This window comes from Typopeltis vanoorti, chromosome 12, assembly GCF_054136105.1.
Source record: "Typopeltis vanoorti isolate ZY-2024b chromosome 12, IOZ_Tvanoo_1.0, whole genome shotgun sequence".
NCBI lineage: Eukaryota > Metazoa > Arthropoda > Arachnida > Uropygi > Thelyphonidae > Typopeltis > Typopeltis vanoorti.
In genome coordinates, this window is record NC_143560.1 from 128,487,439 (window position 1) to 128,507,373 (window position 19,935).

Here is a 19,935-nt window from a genome sequence, read left to right on the forward strand (position 1 = left end):
ACATCAGTATGAGATAAAGAACAGTAATAGAAATTTGAAACAGCAAAAGAATAGAGAAATGTATGTTATGATAGATCCTTCTGAACATGCAGTCATGAGTAGCATTATTGGTGGGTTAGTGTATGAAAAAATAAAAATAATTTAATATAGTTGGATATAACCATTTCCTAACCTTCTGAAATAGGCAAGTACAATTATGCAAAAGATTGGTGTTATCCCATTAGATTTTGCAGCTTGTGTTAATTCCATGTGGAGTCCAACTAGAAGTATGAGGTTTAATAAACTGGATATGGTTCTGGTGTTTTGAAATACATTTTTTTTTTTTTTAACTTATTTTCCCATTTGGCCAGAGCATGATAAACATCAAGTAACAGCAGTATATGTCAGTTTTTCTTTTGGAATAGATAAGATATTGTGGATTTGATTAAAAAGTTTTGAAGGTGTAGTAAGTTAAAATTTCTACAAAATTTGCCACATTTTGTATGAAATGCCTTCATAATATAAGGATAGGAGATCTGTGTGAAATAATTAGGTTATAACCATTTAATAGGACTTTGTTTGATTGTTTCAAATTTCTGTTGATCTACTTTATGCTCCAGATATCAAGGATTTTATAATTCTGTGTTTTTGAGATGGATGGTGTGCAAATGAAATAGGAATGTAGTGACCTATAAAAGTTGGTTTACAGTAGACAAGTTGAAAGTGATTCATCAGTTTCTAGTTTGATGGATGTCTTAAAAAAAAAAAAAAAAAAAAAAAAAAAAAAAAAAAATTCTTTTTCTAATTTGATTTGAGGATGTAAATTATAATTAATAATGATTAATTTTATGTTGAGAGGAGCTCTGATTTCAGTGCCACTCCAACCAGCAGAAACATCATCTACATAGCATAACCAAAGAGAAGATTTAGGGTAAAGAGTTGGGATTCTTTTCTTCAGGGCATTCCAAATAAAAATTCACCAAATTTGGTTAAAGAGAAATCCATTACAGTTCTTCCACCCTCCTTGTAAAGTTTAACTTTCCGAGTGAAATATCTCAAAGTAATCATTAAAGTCTGTAATATCAGATCTAAATTCTTGGGGGTAAAAATTCAAATGTTTCATCATGAAAATATATAAAAAAAGAGAAAATGTTAAAAGCTCCCCATACCATCTGATGGTTAAAATTTTGTCTTGTTTTTGAGAGAAATTCTGCAGATTTATTGAAGAAACGAAGATGGAGAAGGGTAAACAAAAAATTGTATAGGTAGGACTGTCTATTAAATCAACAATAGGTCTAAGAGGACAATCATTTTTATGTAGTTTGATCTTTTGTTGGTTCCATAGGCAGCCTTTGCTATAAAATTAATTTCTTGTTTAATCATCACTGTTTCTTTGATTTAAAATATTCTACAGAATCTCTCTCGAAAATAAGATAAGGTAAGGGATATGCTATGCTGTGGTAAAGGATACAAATGTTATATCCCTTTTTAAAAATATTCCACACACTGAGACATGAAGAAAATATTTATCCCAAGAATTCCATCTGATATTATAGACTTATTTCAGATTTATGATCACCTCTGGATATTTCACTGAAAGATAAACTTCACAGAATGAATGAACAGCAGTGGACTTATGTATTTCACCAAATTTGACTAATTTTTTGGTTTTGGAACACCTTAAAGAATCTTAGCTGTCACTCCTAAACCTTTTCTCTGGCTAGCAATGTAATTGTCATAGACAAGCTTATACGTTGGTTATGCATTACTAAATCACTTAAGGAATTGACAACGTTGATAAAAATATAAATTAAATTATTAATTTACACTTTAATAAATATTTCGGCAACGTCACATTGCCATCTTCAAAAGGAACTTACAAAAAGGCATGTACACGTAGGCACTACAACACAGTAACTGAGAATGAAGTGATGAAGCTATTGTTCTCCTAAGTCCTGATGGTGCCCCCTAGTGAACTATGTAAGTGTTCTTGGTCGTTGGGCTGAAGGTCTACTGATGTAAGCCTCCCAAATTTGGGAAGTCTCATACAACCAAATTTGTTGATGTTTGGAGAGTTTCTTAGGGCTGAGGCTGATTCCATAAATAGTCTTTCGAATTTGTAATTGCTACAGTGTATTACTGTAGATTTCTTCCACTGTATTCTGTGGCATGTATCCAGAGCATGGTCTGCAAGACCAGAATGGCTGTACTTGTGAAAACGGATGTAGTCCTTGTGTTCAGAAATTCTGAATTCTCTGTCCTGCCTGTTTAGCCAAAGTAAGACAGTTTACAGCTGCAAGGGACCTGGTATACACCAGGTAGGTCTAGGGGGAAGTGGTTGGTCTTTAGTGGAGTGGATAAGGGATGCCAATTTTCTCTATGGTCTGTAACAGGAGGTCAAGTCATGTTTTTTTAAGATTTTAGTAATTTTTTCAGAGGTGCCTCGGATATAGGGAATGGTTATGGATTTAGAGTAATCCTCGTTGTGAAGGGGGGAGGGGAGTTGTGGTTTGTTGGTTTCAATATTTTTTTTGGGGGGGGGGGGTAGCCATTGGCTGAGAAAGTGTTGAGGATGTGATTTAGTTCAGTGTTTAGGGCCTTGTCGTTAGAACGGATTAGATTAGCCCTGTTGTATAGCGTTTTCGCCACTCCATATTGTTGTGAGGGGGGATTGTTGGTGAATATAAATGCCTGTATGGGTAGGTTTTCTATAAACTGAGAAAACCAAGGTTCCATCAGGCTGACAGGTGACTTGCATGTCTAGGAAAGGGAGGCTGTTGTTTTCCTCTTTTTCCAGAGTGAACTTGATTCTGGGGTGTTGGTTGTTTTAGTGTGTTAAGTAGGAGTTACCAAATTGATTTGTGCTTCAAAATTTAATCATTCGAAGTATCTCTTCAATAGGAATTGAAAATTATTAAAACAGCCCCATTAAATGGTTATTACTCAAGAATTACCATAAAATCAACAATAGTTTTCTCGGCATCCTTCAAGAGAAGTCTGCAGATCTCCTGTTCCTTATAATAAGCATTTTAACATGTGGCAAAGATTTTGAAGAAATTCCAAGTTGCTTTCTTCAGAAGATAAACTGGCTTTGTTTACCAAATTCCATGTTCCTGCAGTTTCTTATTTTAACCAAATAGATAAGTTATAATGCATCTCAGAATACCAGAGCCATATCCAGCCTATTAAACCTCATAAATCTGATATGGTTTAGCATGGAATTGACAACACTAGCAATAATACCAAAATATTGCATACCTCTACTTGTAAATTTGTACATTTTTTCAAGTGGTAAATTTTTAATGACTGCATTTATTTTAATTGTCCAAAAAATTATTAAATTTATTCTTGTTATTTTAATTCTTTAATATATCGTTACAACTTGAACATTACATAAACCTTCAATCTATCAGTAAATCATTTACAGCTTTTAGCACATACAAACCACATCTATAATTTGCACATAGCAGCACTGAATGTCTGAAATGTCTGCCTTTTACCTTCACACATATGCCTGAAGTCTGTGAGGCCATATATCAATGGCGGCATGCACAACATTCAATGGAAACGCTGCCACTGATTGTTTCAAATCTACCTTCACACTGGTGATGCTGGGGTGTCATTTCTTGCAGGCCTCTCTCTCTCTCTCAAGCTTTGACCACAATTTGAAGTCCCAAATTCATATTAGTGCTTCCAGACTGCCAATCAGATAGTGATATGTGGTTGCGCACATTAAACTGCAACCACTTTCGTGTTCTCGCCTTGTGTTCAGGGACCAAGTCCTGTCGGAAGGTCCACTACCTACCATGAAACAAGGTGTTGTTCAAGGGTCATACCACAGGCTCCATCACATGTCTGTCTTGATACATTTTGGTGGAGGGTTTAAACCCTTTCTCCCAGAAATGCAACTTGGATATCCCCAATACGTTATGCCCCGCCAAACCATCACTGATGCAGGGTGATAACCTCTCTGAATCCTGGGACATGATGTGTTATCATCTGGACATATACCTGATCTTCATGGTTGGACTGTTCAGTGGTGAAAATCTTGTCATCTGTAAGAGGACATCTCTGTGTCTGTCGTTTGCATACTACCAGAGAAGTGCCTTTGATTTTATTACCCTCTGCTGCATAACTTGTTCTGTTAAGAAGTGTCCAATACAATGACGATAGGCTCTCTCACCCCCTCCAAGTCATCAGATAGTACACATGACATCATTCTACATTAAGCATTCATCTCTCTCGCAACATCGTTTCCTACATTCTCACAAGATTATGATGGAGGCATGCCTTCACAGCCTCACAAGCTGGTGTATCCTAATGCAGTATGGTTGATCTGTTATTTGTATTCTACACTGTTATGATGGTTAATAGTCCACTACACAAACATCCTACTAATCTCAATTGTTTTTAGAATGTTGAAAATAACTGGTGGCTGCATTCGAACTTTGTGAAATACTATTACAGCTACATGATTCACATAATCTTCCCACTGCATGTTAATCTGTACAGCTAGACAATTCCCTCTCTCTACTCATAAACATGGGATCTGGGCTTGCACAATTCTGTGAGCAGCATGGGTGTGTGTGAAAATTGTAATAGTATTTGTAGTAAGATTGAGTACGTATATACATCCCACTAGCTTTTTATTCCAACTATTATAGGATTGCATGTTAAGGATTCTATAGTAATGCATGCATACTGGCACTTTTACGATTTATAAAACAAAATGTTTGATTATATAAAGGGAATGACAGTCAGGGAAAGGAAGGTGTAGCTATAGTATTGAACACAAAATAAGAAGCTGATCTTCTTGAATAGCAAGCAATATCAAGTAGAGTGATGTGGGCAAATATCAGAATGGGGAACTGACAATGAGAGTTATTTGTGACTATGTCCCACAGAAGGTTCTACTAAGGTAGAAGTGGAGGAATTTTTTGAAGCTTTAGAGAAACCAAATGACATATGAAAACGAAAAAGTTGGTCTTTGTTGTGGATCTAAATAGCAGAGTAGGAAATGACTGTCAGACATACAAAAATATTTTGGGAAAATTTGGAGAAAAGAGCAAAGCTAATAAAAATGGCAAATACTTGTTGGGATTTCTGCTCAGGATGTGGACTGGTTATTATACAATGCTCCAACATAAAAATATGGATGAGGAGGCAAGGAATAAAAAAAATTTACATGTTCAAAATTTACATGTTCAATTACAAAAAAGTCTGATTGACTATGTTAGTGTCGATAGTAATGTTTTCTCACGGTGTAGGACACTAGAGTGTACAGAGGATTTGAAATTGGAAGTGATCATTTAATCTTGAACAGGGTAAAATTCAATTTCATATTGAAAAGAACATGTAAGAAGACTTTAAAGCAAATAAAAGTTGAGCAGCTCTCAGATGTTAACTGTAAACAATTACACAAACATTATTCAAGAAAAAAATGAAAGAGTTTGAGATCAGGAACCAAGCCTTGGAGATTCAGTGGCAAATCCTGGAGAAAACATTGATTGATTCAGCCAGAGAGGCATGTGGTGAGGTTGTTTGCAAGGATACAAAAATCAGAATTCCGTGGTTGACACAAGAAGTTAAAGAGGTAGTGAAGGAAAAGAAGAAAGCATATCAAAAGTTCTTGGCAAATCAGTCAGCTTGTGCTCTTAGAGAATGCAGAGACAAATGTAAGAAAGCTAAGCACTGTGTAAAACTAGCTAAACAAGTCATTGGACGACTGGTAAATATAGAAAATAAATATCAAGAAGGTTGCAAAATATTCTGGAGGCTGTTGAGAAAGTTCAGAAATGGAGGAAAGAGTGCTGTAAAAGGAATTAGAGATGATAAAGGTGACATGAAACCTGGAGAAAAAGACATCCCTGAAGTATGGAATAATTACTTCGAAAAATTGCTAAACGAAACAATCAGTGACAGCACAGTAGCAAAAAACACTCAACAGGTATTCAGTCAGGAATATATGTCCATACCTGAAGTAGAAAAAGTCATCAAAAGTCTGAAATATGGAAAGGCAGCGAGAGTAGATGATATTCGACCAGAAATTCTCAAGTATGGAGGCGTAAGTCTTGCAGTGGCTGCACTGCATAGTTCACAAACCCTGCACAGAGGGACGAATTTCGGGTGATTTGAGTAGAGCTCTCATTGTACTCATATATATATATATATATATATATATATATATATTTATGAAAAAAATTGAATGACTAGAACCGAGATTTAATTAAAAAGGTTTTAATATAAACACACTACTAGTTTCGGCCTGTAACAGCCTTCTTCAGGTGACATTATAAAAGAAAAAACACTAAACATTGAGGGTTAAAAGACTATGAACATCATAGACAGTCTTTATACATAATTAGCATTAAAACGTTGTAGTTGTATTTGAAGCTGTTCTTTCATTTGTTGCATTGTTGGGAGAGTGCGTGCTTGCTGCATCACGTGAACGCCAGTACATGATTACAGCTGAATGACTATCAGGGAGGTTGTAGCTTAAGTTGTTATTTAGATGAACATGATTGAAGATGATTTCTCTCGATTCCACAATTTTTCTCTCTATTTCGTCACTGCAACGGAAGATGTTTGTAGATTTTTCCCAGCAGACTTTGTGACTTTGGTTATCATCATTAGGATTAGCCGAGAAGAGGATATGACTTGATAATGCACTTGCTCGCTGTCTCTTGTAAGTAATGTCTCTCATGTGTTCTTCCAGACGCATTTCGACAGATTTGTCTGTCTGCCCGATATTCCTTATTTCGGAAGCACACTGCTCTACTTCGCTAAATACATCTCATCCTCTCTATTACTGAATTCTTCAACTACGACACTACTACCATGGACGCCATCTATCTCTCAACAACAACAGTATTTTTTGTCTGTGATTTCCATGTGTTCTGAACTCTGATTTGTCTATATGCGGGATTAAAAAAACGATTTTCCTGGAGAAAACCCTGCTACCACCATATGATGTTTTTTTTTATATGATATATGATTGTATGATAAATCTGTTGTCAGACAAGGATGTACATTATCCCTGCTGTTATTTATTATCTATATGGATCACATTATGAAGGAAAGTGGTATTAAACCTGATATCAAAATTAGCGATGTTAATCTCAACTCTACTTTATGCGGATGATGTTATACTCCTGAATAAATCCAGAACAAATCTCCAGATTTCTCTGACTAAATTTGAATAACTGTTGTAATAGATTTGGTATGAAAGTCAGCAGTAACAAGACAAAGATAATGAAAATAGGCAGAGGCATTGAAAAGGTCAACTGCATTACGAATGGAGAACCTATAGAACAAGTAGATTTCCTCCCCATCGCATTAACGTTGAATGGCTTCATCCACCCAGTGGTGCACCCAGAGGAGGGGACAAGGGGCTCTGTCCCCCAAAAGAAAGGAAAAACACTAGAAAATTTTCCAAAAATCTTTTCCTAATTAAAATTCATTTTTTTTAATGTTGTGTCATGTCTTCTATTTCTGTACTACTTATGAATTAGCAATCATTGCAGATGCTCAGTCATAGGTTGTATGCGATGCGTAATGTGTATTCTCAAATCATCTACTCATCTCGCTCCCCCCCCCAATTAAATCCTAAGTGCTCTACTGCATCCACCCCTCTTCAAAATTCCTACCTACTTCCCAAGTCATGGTTTAACAACAGGAGCACCAAATCAGTTCAGGGGAGTTAGAAATGGGATGTATTGCAGGTGATCTTGATACAGAAACACCAGTTTAATATCTAAACTGAAGCATGCAGTGCTTCAGTTTAGATATTCAACTTAAAACAGCTATTAACAAATTTGACATTTAAAAGGGCTAACAGAAAAACTACTGTTCAAATGTCAGTTATTCTTCTGACAGTCATGGGTGCACTGCAGAGGTCCTTGAGCATGTCTCTCACCTATCTCATCCAGATGGCATCAGATTGCAACACCTGAAGACTGCATGGCATTATTATTATTCTCCATTTTCAGAATAATTCAAGACAGATCATCTTGAACCATACCAGATTAATGCCTTTCATGCCCCCCACTTGTCTTTTTATCCAGAACATAGAATCTTGAATAACTTAATTTTATGGCCTTGATGGCAAGTTTTACTTTATCTCTCTCCACTCTTTTATACATCTTGCACTTATAATCCACAGAAGCCTGTATTCAGCCCATTAAGGTAGGGGGGGGTGATATAAAAGTGCTATTAAACTACCAATCCATTGCCCTTACCTCGCTGCTCTCCAGATGATATTAGGGTCATTAACACAACTTCTCTGCTACCTAGACACCAACCGTTTCATGATCAGTAATGGATTCTGCCATTCTACATATATAATAGGTATCTTAGCCAGTATCACCCACTGCTGGACATATACCATGGAAAAACCTTCCATGGTATATGTCCAGCAGTGGGTGATACTGGGGTACTTCAAGAATCAAGAGCAACAGGATAGGAGAAACCATTCCTGTTGCTCTTGATTCTTGAAGTACTCCTGTGTAGAAGTGTCTAAGAGCTATTTTTTTTATCACCTACCCTATTATACAAATGATCTCTCACTGACAAATAATCCTGTCCAGAATGCTTCCTTTCTAATACTCATAACCCTGCAGGCACAGAAATACTAAATTTAACGAACCATTCGTCCATAGAATGAGGTGATAGCTTCTTTGTTACTGGAATGTATTCTGGCTTTCAATGGATCTCATTTTTACTTCAGATCATTTGGATGAGATCTCATGTCTTGAACTGATATGCAGTGCTAACTTTTCCTGCCATAAACTTATCCCATCAATAGCTTTCTCCTTTTTATTATTACTTTATGTGTAATAAAGTGATAAGAAAAAGGAAGATGCATTGATCGATGAAACACATCTTTTCCCTGTTTATTGGAGGTGTCAAATAGTTATTGCATTTTTAGTCTCCAAGGCACATTGTTCAGTTTATTTTCTTCACATGTTCAGTCTGGTGATGGCCTTGATGGATATGCCTAGCACACCATAAAGAGCTAATTAGGGATCTAGTACCACATCTGCCCAAGAGTATAGAGAAGTTTCCCAGGCCAGCTACTAAATAGTATTTTTTTACTCCCACCAGTGAAAGGTCTTTATTAACCTGTAGTACATTCATATTGTAGATAGACTATGGAATTTTTTAATTATTAATTTTATATTTTTTGTATTCCCCCCCCATGGTTCAGAAACCTTACTCTGGAGATTAAGCATGGAATTTTTTTTCGAGCCTCTTCAGACCTCTAGTAAGCAAGGTGGTGGTCTTACTCTGGACACTGAAATTTATTTCCCACCTACAGACAATTGCAAACATCCATGTCCATGGCTGGACATGGATATTTGCCTGCAGTTTGTTGATCAGAGAGCAGATATGCTAACCGGGCAAGGGAATTAAGACTAAACCCGACAGGATTGCTAAAGCAGTATAAACTGTTGTTGAAAAATCCTGCTGCTACCTATCCTGTGAGACTGTGCCTGGAAGCAGTCCATGTATAGGAGGAATTGTTGGATGGATTTTAGCACATCTTGTGGGAGAGTCATGCCCAAGTTTTTCATCCATTCTGCTCTGTATGTTTGACATTACCATGATAAATAATAGTGACACTGCAGTAAAAATATCTCCCTAAAAAATAAGCAAACCAGGACCTCAGTATAAATATTGGCATACACCACTTTCATACCTCTAAACTTGATCCATTTTTTCTTATTGAATGCTATCTGTCATTTTCTACAACTACTGCACCTTAACTGAACAGCATTCTACATAATTCTTTCCATAAGAAGGGGGCATTTGTCATTTCTGACATTTGACAAATCCCTGGCATCTGACACTGTATGCCAGAAATCAACACTCAAATCTCTGTGATTTGAGTGGTGGTAGGTGACTTGTATTGCTCAGTGAAACATGCCCTTTCCCTGTTTATTTGGCTCGAGGTCTTCCTTGCTTCACTTACTTTCTTTCATATGCTACCTTTCACTATCCTAATTCTGATGATGATACTCTTTATCCCTGAAAGTTGATTTCATACTATATAATTATCAAAATGGTAAATTCATCTTCCTTGAAGACTTCAAGTTTTCATGGTTTAAGTTTTCCCTTCTCTGACTGTCAGTAATGATAAAACACAAATTACTCACCTACCTATCAAAATATCAGTTGATCATTTTCCAAACACCTGGACCATTTCTTAACCAGTTCTAATTCAAAATACATTGATGTTAGCATCCTTTTGCAACTCCAACCATAACCTTGACCTCATTACTTTTCTTTTCTGCAAATTGACCTTCTCTCAGCATCTGTCCTTAAGAAACTATTTCCATCCTCCTGATCAAAATAGCTATTCTGACCAAAAAGAAGAATCCTTTTTAGAATGAGGACATTCATTCTTTACTTCACACACTCTGGGCTTCTGTTCAAGCCCTGGTTCTTTAATAAATGTGCCATTGTTCAAGGTTAAAATTTGGCATACCTTGAATGGCTCCAATAGAAAATCTGAGCTTCTTTTAGTCTACTATAGCCCGTAACAATTGTGAAACAAATCCAAATCAAACTTCATAAGCACCAAATGTTTGAGCTTTCTGGTTCATTGTTGGGCACAACTTCTGCTCTTCCATGCTTCAGCTAGATTGCTCTATAATAAAACTAAAGATAAAACTGGCTACTTGGCATCAGTCCTCTTCTTTTGCTGTATCCATACAACTCGTCATGTGCTCTTCCTGATCTTTCTGACAAAAAAAAAAAAAAAAAAAAAAATCCAGTATTAATCCCCATTCTGTATCATCTCTACCAGTATACCAAAACTCCACTGTTCACTCTGCCTATACTGCAGAGGTTTCCACCACTCTCACATCCAGATAGTACTGTGGTTACCTCACCTGAACATAAGGCCTACTTATTGGCATTACTCTTCTCTTCCAATTCCCACATTGATGATCTGGACAAAGTTCTCTCCACTCCAAGAATGGCCCTCTTCATGTCACCCATAGTCTTTTGCCAGAAAGAAATCTGAAGACTCTTTAATAACCTGAACACAAACAAGGTATCTGGTCCTGATGGTATCCCACCTGCTGTGTTTAAAAAAAAAAGAAAGTGTCCCAGAACTAAAAACTATCCTGTATTACTTCTTCAATCTATCTTATTCAACTGGCATCTACCCTACAACATGGAAACAGCCCACATCCAGTCCATCTCAAAGAAAGGTGATAAGAGTCAGCCAATCACTTCTGTTCTCTCAAATTATGGAGAAGGTCATAACCACCCAACTCTTGAACCAACCAGAGTACTACCAACTAATCAGTGACCAGCAGTACAGATTCTGCCACTCACGATCTACAGTTGATCTTGCTTTCACCACCCACCTCTGCTCTTAAGCCATGGAAAATTTGGAGAAACCCACGTAGTCGCCCTTGACATTTCAAAGGCATTTGATTGGATTTGGCACATGTATGTATTTAGTTGTAATGATGGATGGTTTCCTCTCCTCAGATTTTCCCACCAATGCAGTGATACCCCAGGTTTCATCCACTCTCTTCCACTTGTATATAAATGACCTGCAGTCTTCATAGCTTTCTGGTGAACGGTATGCTCCATTTTATTTGAATAACTTTGTAGTGCCCAGGTATTAGAATCCTCAAGATCCACCATGACTGGTGGCCTGAACCCTGATTTCCTTGCTACACTGCTTGGAAAGAAGCCAGTGGAGACCCCCCCCCCCATGGGCGAGGTGCAATGTGTCATGTAACAAGTCATGCATTTGTAGCCAATATAAATTGGAGAAATATGATGCTCCCAAATTACAGCAGTTGTGTCCAGGTGAAATGATTGCAAGAGGAGAACCATCAGAGTTTGAAAGAGGCATTGTGATAGGCATACAACATTGCATCCTACCTGTTTGGCAAATTGTTGACAAATTGGGTCATCCCGGGTCAACAGTCAATGATACCATACTGAGATGTGCAGGGAGTAAACTGCAAGTGCTACCCACAATGGACATCTTACTGAACATGACTGTATGGCTATGAAGGATAATATTTAAAAACCACCATTCGTCAGCCAACCCATTGAATGCAGAGTTCTGGGCATCGACTAGAACACAGATTGCACAAAAACATTCAGAACCGAGGCTCACAACACAGGTTTCCATGGTAGGACCGCAATATGCTATCCCCACATTACCCTTACCTCAATAGGAATTTTGGACCATTCTTCCTGTACACATGTAATGAGGTCCTGGACTGTTGTGAGGCTGATGTCCCTTGATCTCAATAGATTATTATTATATCATACCTCCAGGGAGTCCAAAGACTCATCGAGGGAGGGCATCAACTTTACAACTCTTCGTCTCACTACTCCACCAACCTTCATCATCTAACACCAACATCATCTACCGCTGACTACCACCACTAGTGCTTTCACAGACAATCACAAACATCCATGCTTGCAGCCTTTTGGCTGGAGAGCGGATATTAACCACTCGGCCAACCAGGCGCTCCAGTTCATCCCACAAATGTGCAATAGGGTTGGTATCAGTGCTCTGTAGAGGCAAGTCAAGTGTTGTGGCATTCATGTTCACAAACGACATAGTTACAGCAGCAGCTTTATGACTGTGGATTGTTTTGCTGAAAGTGACAATGGTCAGTTCCATAGAAACTCAGCAAAGCATGAAGCACTGCATTGTCTAGAATGTTCAGATACCTCTCAGAGTTCAATGTTTGTGGCACAATAATGGAGGTCCAAGACCATACCAGGAAAAACAGCACCATAACATCACACCACCACCTCCGAATTTCAAAGTTAAGGTTATGCACTCCAGTAAGTGATGTTCACCAGGCATCCACCACCCCCACACCCGTCCATCTGCTTGGTAGAGGATGTAGCATGATTCGTACCACTGTACATGCTCTTTGCACCATTGAAGATGACATTGTACAAAGAGTGTGTACAGTGTGACATGGAATCTTAGAAAGCTGTGTTATGGAGCGACACCGTCTCTCCATAACATGTATGTTGACTATCACCTACTTATGTTTGTACAGGATTAGAGAAAACATGGATAACGGTGTCAGCCAATTCAATGGAACAATTTCCATGAAAATACCTTTAAAAATGGCAATGCAGAAACAGCATTTTTCCAGAACAAGACTGGGAGGAATTTGTTAGGGAGCAGTCATCTGTTAAGCAGAGTGTCCTCTTCTGGATATCTTCAAGTATTCTTAGGAAGATTTTTGGTGCACCACCCCAAATGTGAGAACAGTATTCTAAGTTGAGACAGATTTGAGAGATTTATGAAGTGTTAGAATTTGTACGGATGTGAAGTATTGTTTTGAACAAAAGAGGACACTAAGTTTGTTGGATAAGGAGGCTACTGATGTCATGTGTTTTTGCTAGAATAGTCCAGAAGTGAAAGCAAATTGAAGAAGAGAAAAGCTCATCACGATAGGAGATCAGAATATTATCTAAAGCAAGGGGAAATGACACAAAACCTTTATTTCAAAAAAAAAAAAAAAAAATAGTACTACCAAAATGCAATCCTGACATTCACTAGATTCTCTTTCAACCCCCTCCACACATGCACACTTGAGAACAGTGAAATTATTTAAGACATTGATGATGGAAGCTCTGGACAGCTGAATCACATGAGCAGTGTAAGACTTCTTTGATGAAGATGAATGGTATATCATCATTAGCAAAACTATGGACAGGATTTGAAGTTAATGAGAGGTCATTAATATAATAGTAGGAACAGTGTGGATGAATGCAAAGAGCCCCAAGGTATCATGATGTTACAAGAGAAATGTGATGAGGGTTCTCTGTTAATGTCAGAAATGATTTACTCTCATAATGCATGATAGTAAATCATTCACTATGACATACAGTGAATGACCAGTGAAGCTGAGGAATACATGACAAAATGCAGTTTGAATGCTCAAATGATCAAACTGCAATCCACTTATTGAATTTTTTTTTAACTTTAGTAAAAAAACAAAAACAATTCCATACTCGATTAAAGGCCTTAGAATGATCAAGAATAACAAGTTTTTCTTCAAACATTTCCACTTTTTGTGCACAAAGGTAGGTAAGGTTGGCAAGGTGATGCTGCGGAACTATTAAGTTTATACTCAGCTGGTATTTCTACATGGAAGTAAGCATATATCCACCTGTTTCAAGTGGTCATAATCAGCTCTCATAACAAAGAGAGCAGAAATTAAGTGGGATGAATATAAAAGCTAACTGAGGAGGTGGTCAGTATGTAATTTAAGTTCATGGTGTATAGTGAGCAAATGAAATAAGTTGCATGTGTAATATCCTTGCTGAATGTTTACATTGCACTTACTAAACAGTTATCATAGCAGAGCTATGATAAGTATTTAGATGCTGTTTGACGTGAAAAGAGCTTTCTTTCAATGATGATAATCTACTACCATGGCTTTTACAAACCACATTGTACATTATAGTACCATTGGTTAGCTAAAAGATAATCTAGTCCTTCCCATCTAGAGGCTAAACATGGTATTTTTTTCAAGCCACTTCATACCTGTAATAAGTGAGATCTTTCACTTGATCATTTTGTTAATGGATGAGAGCAATGTTCCCTCTAATCTGTGTGCAGGTGTGTGTACCCAAAATTTTTGCTTTCAGAATTTCTGAATTGGAGTTAATTTTTGAACATATTATAAAAATGAATCAGATGATAAATCATACTTGTCGCTTATTTTGCTTAGTAATTTCACCAGTGTCCATTTATTAAATAGTGTTCATTTATTAAACTTTACCATTATAACGATGCAGAAGACGTATTTCACCACCAAATAACAGGTCGACCATGCTGCATTAGGATGCAACAGCTCGTGAGGGCTGCAACGGCATGCCTCCATCATAATCCTACGAGAATGCAGAAAGTGATGTCACATGTTCTAACTGATAACCTGAGGATGAGAGCCTATAGTCATTGTACTGGATACTTCCTAACACCATAACTTATGCAGCAAAAGGTCATAAAATCAAAGTCACTTCTCCGGCAGTACGCGAACAACAGACACAGAGAGGTCCTCTTAACAGATGAGAAGATTTTAACTATTTCACCCAGAGTCTAACTGTGAAAATGATCGGGTATATGCCCAGATGGTCACACAGCACGTTGCAGGATTCAAAGATGTTATCACCTCGCATTAGTGATGGTTTGGTGGGGTGTGACGTACTGGGATATCCAAGTTGCATTTCTGTGAGAAAGGGTTCAAAATCTCTGCCAAAGTGTATCAAGACATAGTGCTGGAACCTGTGGTATGATCCCTGAACAACATCTTGTTTCACGGTAGGCAGTGTACTTCTGACAGGACTCACCTCCTGCACACAAGGCAAGGATGACAACAGTGGTTGAAGGCAGATGTGCCTGACCATGTATCGCCATATGGAAGTCCTGATCTCAATTCGTTGGACTTCAAATTGTGGTCAGAGCTTGAAAGAGAGAGAAAGAGTAGCCTCGAAGAAACAACACCTCATCATCACCATCCTAAAGGTGGATTTGAAGTGAGCAGTGGCAGCATTTCCATTGGATGTTGTGAGTGAAGTCAAAAAAAAGGGGGACGTTTTAATCATAGAGTACTGCTGTATGCATGTTATACATGTGCTTTGCATGTGCATGACTTTACATATAAACTGGGGTGCTCTATGGCCTTTCAGTTTTATTATTATATAACACCTCCAGGGAGTCCAAAGACTCATCAAGGGAGGGTACCTGCTCTACAGCTCTCCATCTCCATCAATCCACCAACCGCAACTACGTTCATCATCTACACCAATGCCATCTACTGCCAACCACCACCACTAGTATTTTCACAGACAAACATCCATGCCCACTGCAGGATTCGAACCTGTAGCCTTTTGGCTGGAGAGCGGATATGCTAACCACTCAGCCAGCCAGGCCAGTGATGTTCCATTAATTTAGACCTCTAAATTAATGGAACAAACACTGTAAATAAAAATTAAATAATGATAATAAAATAGTTTTTTTCAGTAAATCTTTCTTGATGTTTTGTCTAATATGGTGGTAAGTGAGTTTAATAAATTTGCATAGAATGAGAGGAATTAGGAGCATATACAAGTGTTCAATTTTAATTCATGGGTCCTGAGGATTTGATAAAAAAAATAATAATAATAATAATAATTAGAGATTACAGATGTGAGAGTTCTGACAAGAATTAGGGGAGTGAATACATTGCATCACTGACAGAATCATTAAAAATGAAGACATCAGAAAGGAACTTGACATCTTTAGATTCAAAAATGTGTGAGCAGAGCTATTGTAAGATAGTATTATCTGATAAAAACAAAATGGAAGAGTAATGGCTGGCAGAAAAGATCTGACCTGATAGGAAGCTAGTAATATAAATTTCACGATGTAGTATTGTTATGGTATCTTATTGTAACTTTTCTTATGTCCTTGTCGCAAGAACATATATTTTATCTGATAAAGGTCCTTTTTTTTTTTAAGTTTGTTATTTACTTTATCTGCAACAGTCAAAAACTCACTTGAATGATGGATGACAATAACTCTTTTACTTTTCAGTGCCTTTCTAAGATTATTGTGTGTTGTAGTTACACATTAGCAAAATGTTGCCTTATCTTCAATATTTTTAACGTTTCTAGTCCACTGTCACCCTCAGATTCTTGGTGTTGTTATTTTGTTGTATTGATCTCTTCTCAGTATAATATGCAGTCTGTAGTTTCTTCATCTCAAGTGCATAACTTAACTTCAAAAAACATTAAAGTGACATTCTTCGTTTGCCTATATTATAATTCTGATCCTCCATGGATCCATATCTAAAACTTTCTTTATTAATCTTTAAAAAAAAAAAAAATCTATTCTGCCTCTGGTTGGTGATAGTGACCATAAGGTAGTCACTTGGGAAATGGCTAAGTTTATGAATGTTCCATTCAGAAAAGGTTACATGCGGAACTACAAAGCAGGAAATTATGACCAACTGAGAAGTATACTGAGTTCAGTGGAATGGTATCAGTTGCTGAATGGGAAGGATATCAACAGTGCATGGGGAGCATTTTAAAAATACTTAAATTTATTTATTATTCTTATGACGACAAGAATACAATGCAGCTATAGGTTAATGTCTAGTGTGGAAAGCCAATCCAGGGCCTCATCCGTCACCTTGTGGATGTCTTGGAGGTTACCATGAAATTGGGTGCCTTGGGCAGTCGTTCACAACATGAGTCATCTTGACTACGGGAGAACAGTCACAATAAGGGTTGTCTGACAGTTTCCATTTGTGTAGTAGGTAGCCACATCTGCCCTGGTTAGTTCTGATCCTGTTAACAGATGACTAAATCTTCCTATAGAGCACAGGGATGCTCAACCAGGAAGCCATTTGTTGGGAGATAGTCGGACCAGTGTTCTCTCCACATGTTAGATGTTGATGGTAAGGCAGTTGAAGAGAGTTTGCCCATGGTCCAGAAAGGGTTTCTTAATTTTAGGTGAAGACTTGGTGGATTTTTGAGAGTCCAGTGCAGGGACAGGAGCATGTTGCTCACAATATGCTTAAATGACGATGCAATATCAGAATGTGTTCCAAGAATTTGAAGAATAAATAGGATAGGAGTCAAATGGATGTGTAATCTTATCAAGCAAGAAATTTGTAAGAAATGGATGGTGTGGAAGGAATACCATCTGCATAAGGATGATATCCATTATGAAGATTATAAGCAGCAGCACAGAAGAGCCACAACTGTTGTATAGTTGTGACTAAGTCTGAGTGAAAAGAAACTGGCTCTGCAAACTAAAGACAACCCATGAGAATTCTATAGACAACTAAAAGAAGAATGAATACGAAAGAATAACTCTTCTAAATGCAGATGGTGTGAGGGGTGACAGATGCAGAAGGGGTTGTTCAACTAATGAGTGCTGATTTTGCTAAAAGCTATCAACCTGGTGTATGCAAATACACCAGGTTGATAGCTTTTGAACATTGAGATCTCGCTGCTACCTCTTCACTAGATGAAGAAACTCAGGTGTATGAAGAGGAGGTATTAGAGCTATTGCACAAACTGAATAAGAATTCAGCAGTAGGGACTGATGGGATATCAGCACAGTTGCTAAAAGAGTGTTCAGCTGAACTGGCTATTCCTTTTACCAGGCTATATAATTTGAGTCTCAGAATAGGCAAGACTGAAGGAATGGAAAGAATGTATGGTAATCCTACTGCAAAAGGGTGGGGCAAAGACTGATGTATCCAACTATCGACCAATCAGTATCTCAGGAGTGGTGGTGAAGATTTTGGAAAACTTGGTTAGGAGCTCACATTCACAAATGGGTTGACAGTGAATCTCTACTTTGCAATGAACAGTGTGGATTTACCGAGGTAAGGTCATGTTTTAGCAACTTGTTTACATCATCATCATCATCATCATCATCAAATTCCTGCCATGTACCCTCAAGGGGAGTACAGGATATGACAGTACTACATGAAAAAATTACATCATTACTAACTTCCTATCTACAATTTTCCTCCAAATCAGTCTGTTACTTGTCAAGACACCAACATTATCAGATCTTATATTTCTATCGTCTAAGGCACTTTGTACCGTATCAATCCACCTATATCTTGGTCTTCCTCTGGGTCGTTTTCCTGCCAACCTGGCAGAGAACACTTGTTTTGCTAATCTTTCCTCTCCCATTCTATTTAAGTGACCATACCATCTGAGATTAGCTCTGCTAACGCATTCCTGGATGCTGACAATGTCAAGTTCTTTCCTAATATCCTCATTTTTAATATGATATTGCCATTGATGCCATCTGTTCATGCCTCTAATCTTTCTCAGGACTCTCATATCTGCAGTCTCTAGTCTTTGGTCAAGTGTTTTACTTCTGACCCAGCTCTCAGATCCATAAGTTAAAACTGGTTTGAACACAGTCTTGTATACAGCTAATTTAGTGTTCTGACTAATTTCTTTCTTATTCCATATGAATTTATTCAATTGACTTCCCACGATACCAGCTTTGCTGATTCTGTTGTCTATTTCTATATTTAGTTTACCATCTTCAGTAAAAATTGTGCCTAAGTAGCTGAAATGTTTTACTTGTTCCACAGGTTCTCCATTCACAACACAGTTGACATTTTCAATGATTCTGCCTATTTTCATAGTCTTTGTCTTTTTATTGCTGACCTTCATACCATATCTATTACAACAGCTATTCAATTTAGTCAGAGAATCTTGCAGACTTGTAGCGGATTTATTTAGAAGTATAACATCATCCGCATAAAGCAAAGAGCTGACATTAACATCTCCAATTTTGATATCAGGTTTAATACCACATTCCTTCATAATGTGATCCATATAGATAATGAATAACAGAGGGGATAATGTACATCCTTGTCTCACACCAGATTTAACATTAAACCATCTTCCTGTACTTCCTTCAATTCTAACTGCTGACTCACAACTCAAATAAAGACTAAGTATTGCTTGATATAATGCCCCATTGACACCATATAACTGCAGCGTATTGAATAGATTCTCTCTTGGCACCTTGTCATATGCCTTTTCCAAATCGACAAAACTTAAATACAGATCTTTGTTATATTCCCATGATTTCTCCACTATTTGTCGTAAAGTGAAGATCTGATCCTGACAGCCTCTATTTGGTCTGAATCCAGCTTGTTCTTCACCAAGCTTTTCTTCCACAATTCTTCTCAACCGTTTCTCAAGTATACTTGCATAGATCTTGCCAGGAACACTCAGTAGGGAAATACCTCTGTAATTTTCACATTCAGTTTTATTTCCCTTCTTATATATGGGTACTATGAGAGCTCTACTCCAATCATCGGGAATTCGTCCCTCTGTCCAGGCTTTCTGAACTATGCAGTGCAACCACTGTAAGACTCTTATACCACCATACTTCAGCATTTCTGGTCGAATATCATCTACTCC

General features: G+C 37.5%; 1 protein-coding gene across 4 annotated transcripts in view; it reads left to right on the forward strand.

The window, feature by feature from the left end:
* The window catches only part of LOC150101220 (uncharacterized), a 530,669-nt gene that overhangs the window by 317,137 nt on the left and 193,597 nt on the right, over positions 1 to 19,935 (forward strand). The gene's annotated exons all lie outside the window — the stretch shown is intronic.